The 7,901-nt window shown below is 38.8% G+C and overlaps 1 protein-coding gene across 1 annotated transcript in view; it reads left to right on the forward strand.

Annotated features, from left to right (window-relative positions):
• The first annotated feature begins 214 nt into the window (after positions 1–214).
• BBS9 (Bardet-Biedl syndrome 9) overlaps positions 215–7,901 on the forward strand; it is a 527,217-nt gene continuing 519,530 nt past the window's right edge. Inside the window, exon 1 of the mRNA XM_011966349.1 lies at positions 215–957. The gene's annotated coding sequence lies outside the window, so the exon portion shown is untranslated. The remainder of the gene's footprint in view (positions 958–7,901) is intronic.

Raw genomic sequence — 7,901 nt, forward strand, 5'->3', positions numbered from 1 at the left:
GGCGCTCGCTACCGCGACCACCCTCGCCACGGTCGCGCGGTGCATGGACGAAGCCCTCATGAATGTCCCGGCAGGAAAAAAACACGGCGACTGGGACTCTCAGAAGCGCGGAATCCCAGAGCACCACCTAGATGCCCGCGACGCCGTGTCCCCGCTAGGCCCCACCCACACGCTCGGAGGGGAGGGCGCGGGCACGCCTCTGGGGGGCGTGGCCTGCGCCCAGAGCCCAGGCAGGAGGCGGGTCTTCCTTGAGGAACTGCTGTCATAACGGGGCAGAGGATTGCAGTAATTATCCCTCTCTGCTAATAAGAACCAGGCCGTGGTTCACTCGAGCCCCGCCCCAGCAGTAATCTAATTCCAACCGCGGCCCCCTGAGAAGTCGGTCTCCTCCTTCGCGCCTCAGCCTCTCTGGACTCCAGCCCCCAGAAGGCGGCGCGGCGCGGCGTGACTGCGCAGTGGCGTCCGTTGTAAGTGCTATGACAACAGGGCGAAGATGGCTCAGAGTTAGTCTGGAGAGGGGAGGTGTCCCTTCCGCTGCGGCCGTCGGGTTTCTGCTACATCCCATTCGCCGCCTCCTCCATCCTTTCCTCCTCGGTGTGAGCAGCAGGACTTGCATTTGTTCTTGCCTGCCTAGTGTCTTCCAAGGGATAGATGCCGTTTCCTCTGCTGGTCTCTGGGGGTTGACGGGGGGCGCAGGGGAGCTTCTTGGGGGAATCACTCCAACTCTGTGGAGCTGATGGTACTGCCTGGTGGGGCTGTCTCTTTGCCCGGGACGTGGAACAACTTTCAGCTGGAGGACGAGAGGGAATAGTGAAGCTAAAGGTTGCTTTTCTTTGCACCCTCCGTTCTTGCTCCCTCTGCTCCATCACTGGGACCTTGTCAGGCGTTCATAAAGGGAAATTTGCGGAACGAGGGTTCGCAGAAAGGTGAGACAGAGCTCATCTGACGTGGCATCAGGTAAGATGGTATGTCTGGTATTAAACTTCGGGTACATGAATGCCCTTTCCATTTTTTATTTTGTGAACAAGATCCTCCAATGCAATAAAATGGTTTGGGGGCTGTAAGGTGATTGATTTCTTAGAAAGATGTTTGCACTGGAATAAACACTAGGAGCACAAAGTGTATGCGATTCTGTGAATACCTTTGAGAAAAAAGGGATGAGACTTTTTAAGGATTCCATTGAGGAATGTCACATGGAGCATGAGCATCCTCCTGAGACACTTCAACAGGTCTGTGAGTAAATGGGCAGAGCAGTTCCCAGCCTACGACTGAAGTAGGATGCATGTACTAATACCCCCAATCCTTCTTGTAATAGGATTATTGTTTCTCCTCTTTTTACTTGGAGACCACAACAGTTTAGATGAGCTGCGCTGATTTTATCAGCACTTGCTGCCAGTCAAGTCCTGCATTTGACTTCAATTTCCTGGAGAAATGTATTTTTTTGGGTATCTCACTTTTACTTTAAAAATGAAACCGTATCTTACATGTATACACATCTTACATGTCCTCATTGATAAACAACTTGAAAGATGCTGCAGGATAAGCTATGGGTCTTAAGTTGGCTAGCATTCAGAGAGAGAAAGATTTTCGAACTTATTAGCATTTTATAAAGAAAACAATTACTGAGATTTTTTTTCATGAATAAGCGGAAGAATTAAAAAAAGAAACTAGAAAACCCAGAAGTTTTTAAAGAAGAATTTTAAAAACTTTTATTTTGAAAACAAGTTACAAGTTATTTGTGAGACTTTAAGGGATTTTTCATTGCGTGTAATTGTTGTGGTTAAATTACAACTATACACTTATATTTATGGTACAACTTCTTGATAGAAATGCTCATTGAAGGGAAAAAATCCAACAGCAATAGTATATATAGTAATTTTAAAACTTTTACACCTTTTGAGGGATGTAGTAAGTCTTATGCTTTAGAATACTTTCAAATATTTTTTGAAAATTATTAAAATACATGAAGTTATTATAAAACATCCCTGCTGATTAATAACATTTCCATTAGTGATTGCTATCAGTCTTTGTGAGTCCCATTTCAAATTTCAGTCCAGAGGGTGAGTTTGGCATTCGTAATTGTGTCTTGCACAGAACACACTACCATTGTCTCTTTCCACTACCACTGCTACCACCGTCTCTCCCACCACCACTGTTTCTATTGTTAGGTTATTACTGACTATTGAGTACTTGCTATGGGTTGAACCATTTTATCCTCCTCCATCCTAGAACAATTGAGATACTAGAGGATGAGGGACTTGTTTCAGGTCATGTAGTGGAAACGTGGTCAGAAAGTGGACCCAGAGCTGTCCTACTCCAAATTTTGTGTTATTTTGCCCTTTGCGTCTTTTGTTGAAAATTCCAAGTGAGCCCTTGTATTATTGCCTACAAAAGCAGTATACTTCTAATGCTATATGCATTTGTCATCTTTCTTTGACTGGAAGACCTGATTTCTACTTTCTTAAATTTAATGTGACACTAGCATAACCTGGAGAAAGCAAAGCTCTGAAAATGAACAACAGCTTCAAGATCTGTTTCCAGAACTGACCGTCAAACCCGTATGTTTTTCCCACAGCATTCTTTGGGGTTATTACTTTCACAGCTGATCATATTGTAGGACTAGGTCAATGGGGTGTTAATACACTCACCTCTTAAATAAAACCTGAATCTGAGTAAACTTGTTGTAGAAAAAATAAGTATTCAAAACAAACAAGTGTCAAGTGAAGAATGTAGAAGAGAATTTCTAGAGTTTAGGGGGTAAGGAGATTATCTCCCATTTATTATTCTAACAAGGCATTAGAAACTAATCTGTTGTGCCTATTTATAGGAATGCACCTGTTACAACATTCAAATTATTGTCTTCTAATCATCCTTTAACAATTTAATCAAATGTATGACATACTTGCCTGCAGTTTGAACTTGTAGTGATTAGAATTAGTGTGAATAGAGCTATTGTTTTTATAGTCTACATGGAGGGGCGTGTGCATAGGCCATTTGTTTAGGGTTCTGGAGTAGACAGTCTGGGTTTAGGTACCGCACATCACTTAACTAGTGAGACCACTGGTGCAGGTTTCTTAACCTCTCTGTATTCAAGGATACCTGAATAATAGTATCTACAATTTACTTTGTAGTTTTGTTATGAAGATTAAAATAGAATGCTTGCAAAGCGTTTAGAATCCTCACTGGGCTTTAGTAAATGATTAGTAGATACTTTCCTTTAAGATGATGTCATTAAAAACCTGGTTTTTATTTTCCAGTTACTTAAAAGACAAATCAGTGAGCAACTGAAAATCAACACTGAATGAAAAGGGGATAAAATGCAAACCTCGGTTCCTTATTCAAGACAGTTAACTAAACTGAATTTAAAAAATCAGTGTATACATATTTTATTTTTTGTTATTTAGAACACTTTTTGTTTATTTTTGTAACCCAAAAGCCAGGTTTCATGACTGAAAAATGTTTATTACTATTGGTCCTTACCATCCTTCCTAACCTGTCAGTATCAGATCTCCCCGACCCAACTGCTTATCTTAATATCTCAATGTCAAGGCCTATATCTTTCCTAGATTGGAATACAGATGAGCATTTTATTTATGTCTCAATTTATGGCTAATTTTTCATTTTCTTGATGACTTAGGATGTCTTCCAGGAAAAAGGGCAGAATGTATTTTGCTGACTTTCTAAATTTAATTTGCTGTTGCACTTTTTTTTTTAATATTTAAAGAAGTTTAAAAAAATTTTGTTTTTTCTGCCATGCTTGGCAAAGATGATGTCTCACTATGTTGCCCAGGCTTGTCTTGAACTCTTCAGCTCAAGTGAAAAATCCACCTTGGCCTCCCGAAGTGCTGGGATTACAGGTGTGAGCCACTGCTCCTGGCCTAATGGTAAATGTGGCCAAAATACAGGAGTGTTCTACTTAAAAAAAAAAAAAAAGAAACTTCATTTTTGTTTTTTGGGAGAATTTGAAGCATAAGCAAAAGCATAAAGAATAACAAAATTAACCCCCATGTATCCATCACCATTTGTTCTCTTTAAAAAAAAAATAACAGCTTTGTTGAAATATAATTCAAATACTATACAATTCACCCATTTAATGCATAAAATTCAATTCCTTTTTTGTATGTTCACAGATACATGTAACCATTACCACAGCCAAGTTTGGGTTATTTTTATCAACTCAAAAAGAAACCGCACATCCTTTAGCTGTAACTCTCCTTCCCGCTTCGTTCTCCCCTATGCTGAGACCTAAGCAACTATGAATCTACTTTCTGTCTCTATGAATTTGCCTATCCTGGATATTTTATATAAACAGAATCATATAATAGGTGCCCTTTTGTGACTGGCTTCTTTAACTTAGCATGTTTTTAAGAGCCAGAGATGTCTCATTCTAAAACCTATATGCTTTTATTCATTTATGTTGTAACATATATCAGTATTTTGTTCTTTTCTTTTTTATGGCCAAATAATATTCCACTGTATGGATACTACCTTTTGTTTATATATTCATCAGCTGATGGACATTTGGGTTGTTTCCAAATTTTGGCTCTTATGAATAATGCTACTATAAACATTTATGTGTAAGTTTTTTTGTATGGACATATGTTTTCATTGCTCTTGGATAGATACTTCAGTATTAAATTGCTGGGTCATATGGTAATTCTGTGTTTAAGTGTTAGAGGAACTTCTAGATTCCTTTCTAAAGTGGTTGCATCATTTTGCATCCCCACTAGCAGTATATGAGGGTTCTGATTTCTCCACATCCTCACCAACACTTATTACTATCTGACTTCTTTGATTCTGTCATAGTAGGTGTGAAGTGATATCTCATAGTTTTGATTTGTGTTTCCCTAATGACTAATTATGCTGAGCATTTTTTTTTTTTGGAAACAGAGTTTTGCTCTTGTTGCCCAGGCTGGAGTGTAATGGTGTGATTTTGGCCCACTGCAACCTCTGCCTCTCGGGTTCAAGCGATTCTCTTACCTCCCAAGTAGTTGGGATTACAGGCACCTGCCACCATGCTTGGCTATTTTTTTATTTTTTTTGTATTTTTAGTAGAGATGGGGTTTCACCATGTTGGCCAGGCTGGTCTCGAACTCCTGGCCTCAGGTGATCCTCCTGCCTTGGCCTCCCAAAGTGCTGGGATTACAGGCATGAGCCACTGCACCCGGCCTTGAGCATCTTTTTATGTTCTTGTTGGCCATTTGTATATCTTACTTGGAAAAATACCTATTCAGACCCATTGTTCATTTTTAATTGGACTTTTTTTATTATTGAGTTGTATGAGTTCTTGTATATTATCAAATATATGATTTGCAAATATTTTCTCCCATCATTTCATCTTCTTGATGGTGACCTTTGAAAACCAAAAGTTTTTAGTTTTGATGAAGTCTAGTTTATTTATTTTGTTTTTTTTGAGATACAGTCTCACTCTGCTGCCCAAGCTGAGGTGTAGTGGCATGATTTTAGCTCACAGCAACCTCAAACTCCTGCCTCAGCCTCTCAAGTAGCTGGGACTATAGGCATACACAACCATGCCCAGCTAATTTTTTATTTTTTGTTTAGATGGGGTCTCGCTTTGTTGCCCAGGCTCTTCTCAAACTCTCAGGCTTGAGCAGTTTGCTTGCCTCAGTCTCCCAAAGTGTTGGGATTACGGACGTCAGCCACTGCACCTGGTTTTATTTGTTTATTTATTTATTTTGAGACAGGATCTTGCTCTGTCATCCAGACTGGAGTGCAGTGGTGCAATCATGGCTCTCTGTAGCCTCAGCCTCCCAGTGTTAAGCAATTCTCCCACCTCAGCCTCCCCAGTAGCTGGGACTACAGGCACACACCACCACACCTGGCTAATTTTTATATTTTTTGTAGTGATGGGATCAGCACAGGCTGGTCTCAGACTCCTGGCTCAAGCAATCCTCCTGCCTTAGCCTCCCAAAGTATTGGAGTTACAGGCATTAGCCACCATGCTTGGCCCTTATTTATTTTTTATTGCTCACATTTCTGGTGTCAAATCTAAGAATCCATTGCCAAATCTGAGGTCATAAAGATTTACTTATATTGTTTTCTAAGAGTTTCAAGAGTTTTATAATTTTATCTGTACATTAGCTTATACTTAGATCTTTGACACATTTTGAGTTAATTTTAAACATATGATTAGAGGTAAGCATCCAATTTCATTCTTTTGCATGTGACTATTCGGTCATCTTAGACCCATCTGTTGCAATTACTTGTTGAATGATCTTGACACCTTTGTTGAAAATCGGTTGATCATAGATGTGTGGGTTTATTTCTGGACTCTTAGTATTTTCCATTTATCTTTATGTCTATCCTTATGCTAGTGCCATACTGGCTTAATTATTGTTGCTTTAGTAAGTTTTGGGGAAGTGTGAGTTCTCTACCTTTGTTCTTTTTTAATTTTAAGATTGTTTTTGCTATTCTGGGTCCCTGGAAATTCCATACAAATTTTGGAAGAAACTTGTTGATTTCTACAGAGAAGTCATCTGGGAATCTGATAGGGATTACATTGAATCAGTAGATTGATTTGGGAAGTATTGCCATCCTAACAATATTAAGTCTTCAGATCCATGAACATGGGATGTTTTCCATTTATTTAGATCTTCTTTAATTTCTATAACAATGTTTTCATAGTTTTCAGAGCATAAGTTCTACATTTCTTTTGTTAAATTTATTCCTAAGTATTTTTTTTTTTGAGATGGAGTCTTGCTCTGTTGCCCAGGCTGGAGTGTAGTGGTATGATCATAGCTCACTGTAATCTTGAACTCTTGAGTTGAAGTGATCCTCTTGCCTCAGCCTCCTGTGTAGCTAGTATTACAGGTGAGCACCACCATACCTGGCTAACCTATGTATTTTACTCTTTTGGGTGCTATTGTAAATGTAATTATTTTTTAAATTTCATTTTGGATTGTTCATTGCAAGAATATAGAAATATAATTGATATTCGTATATTTATTTTGTATCCTGCAACCTTGCTTAACACATTTAGTAGTTCTAATCTTTTTTTGTGAATTCCTTAGGATTTTCTATATACAAGATTATGTCATCTGTGAGTAAAGATAGTTTTACTTCTTCTTTTCCCATTTGGAAGCCTTTTATTTCCTTTTCTTACCTAATTGCTATAGTTGAGAGCATCCAGTATGATTTTGAATACAAGTGGTGAATGCAGACATCCTTGTCTTATGCCTGATCTTAGGAGGAAAGTGTTCAGTTTACACTATTAAGTATAATGTAAGCTGTGGATTTTGCATAGATGCCTTTTATCAGTGTGAGGAACCTTCTTTTCCTAGTGTTTTGAGTGTTTTTTATAATGGAAGAGTTGGATTTATGGAGGTGATCAACTGGCTTTTGATTTAGATTTTATTGATTTTACATTAATTCATTTCTGGATGTTAAGGATGCCTACCTTGCATTCTTTAGGTAACTCTATTTAGACATGTTATGTAATACCTTTTATATATTGTTGGATTCAGTTAGCTAGTAGTATTTTGTTGAGGATTTTTGCATCCATATTCATAAGGGATATTGGTCTGTTGTTTTCTTGTGATGTGTTTGGTTTTGGCTCAGGGTAACTAGATTTATAAAATGAGGTGGGAAGTATTCTCTCCTCTTTTGTTTTTTGGAGTGGTTTTTGAAGAATGGGTATAATTTTGCTTTAATTGTTTAGTAGAGTCCACCAGTGGATCTATCTTGGCCTGGCCTTTTCTTTGTGGATAGTTTTTTGATTACTAATTCAATTTCTTTATTTATTATGGATCTATTTAGATTTTTTATTTCTTCTTGAGTCAGCAGAGGGTCTCCTCTGTTCTTGGGTATACCAGTGGAGTATACTTAAGCCCTCAGCTCCCCGTGTGTGTCCCTCCTGTGCTATCTGCACCCAGAGTCCAGAG

Source organism: Mandrillus leucophaeus, unplaced genomic scaffold (genome assembly GCF_000951045.1).
Source record: "Mandrillus leucophaeus isolate KB7577 unplaced genomic scaffold, Mleu.le_1.0 Scaffold757, whole genome shotgun sequence".
NCBI lineage: Eukaryota > Metazoa > Chordata > Mammalia > Primates > Cercopithecidae > Mandrillus > Mandrillus leucophaeus.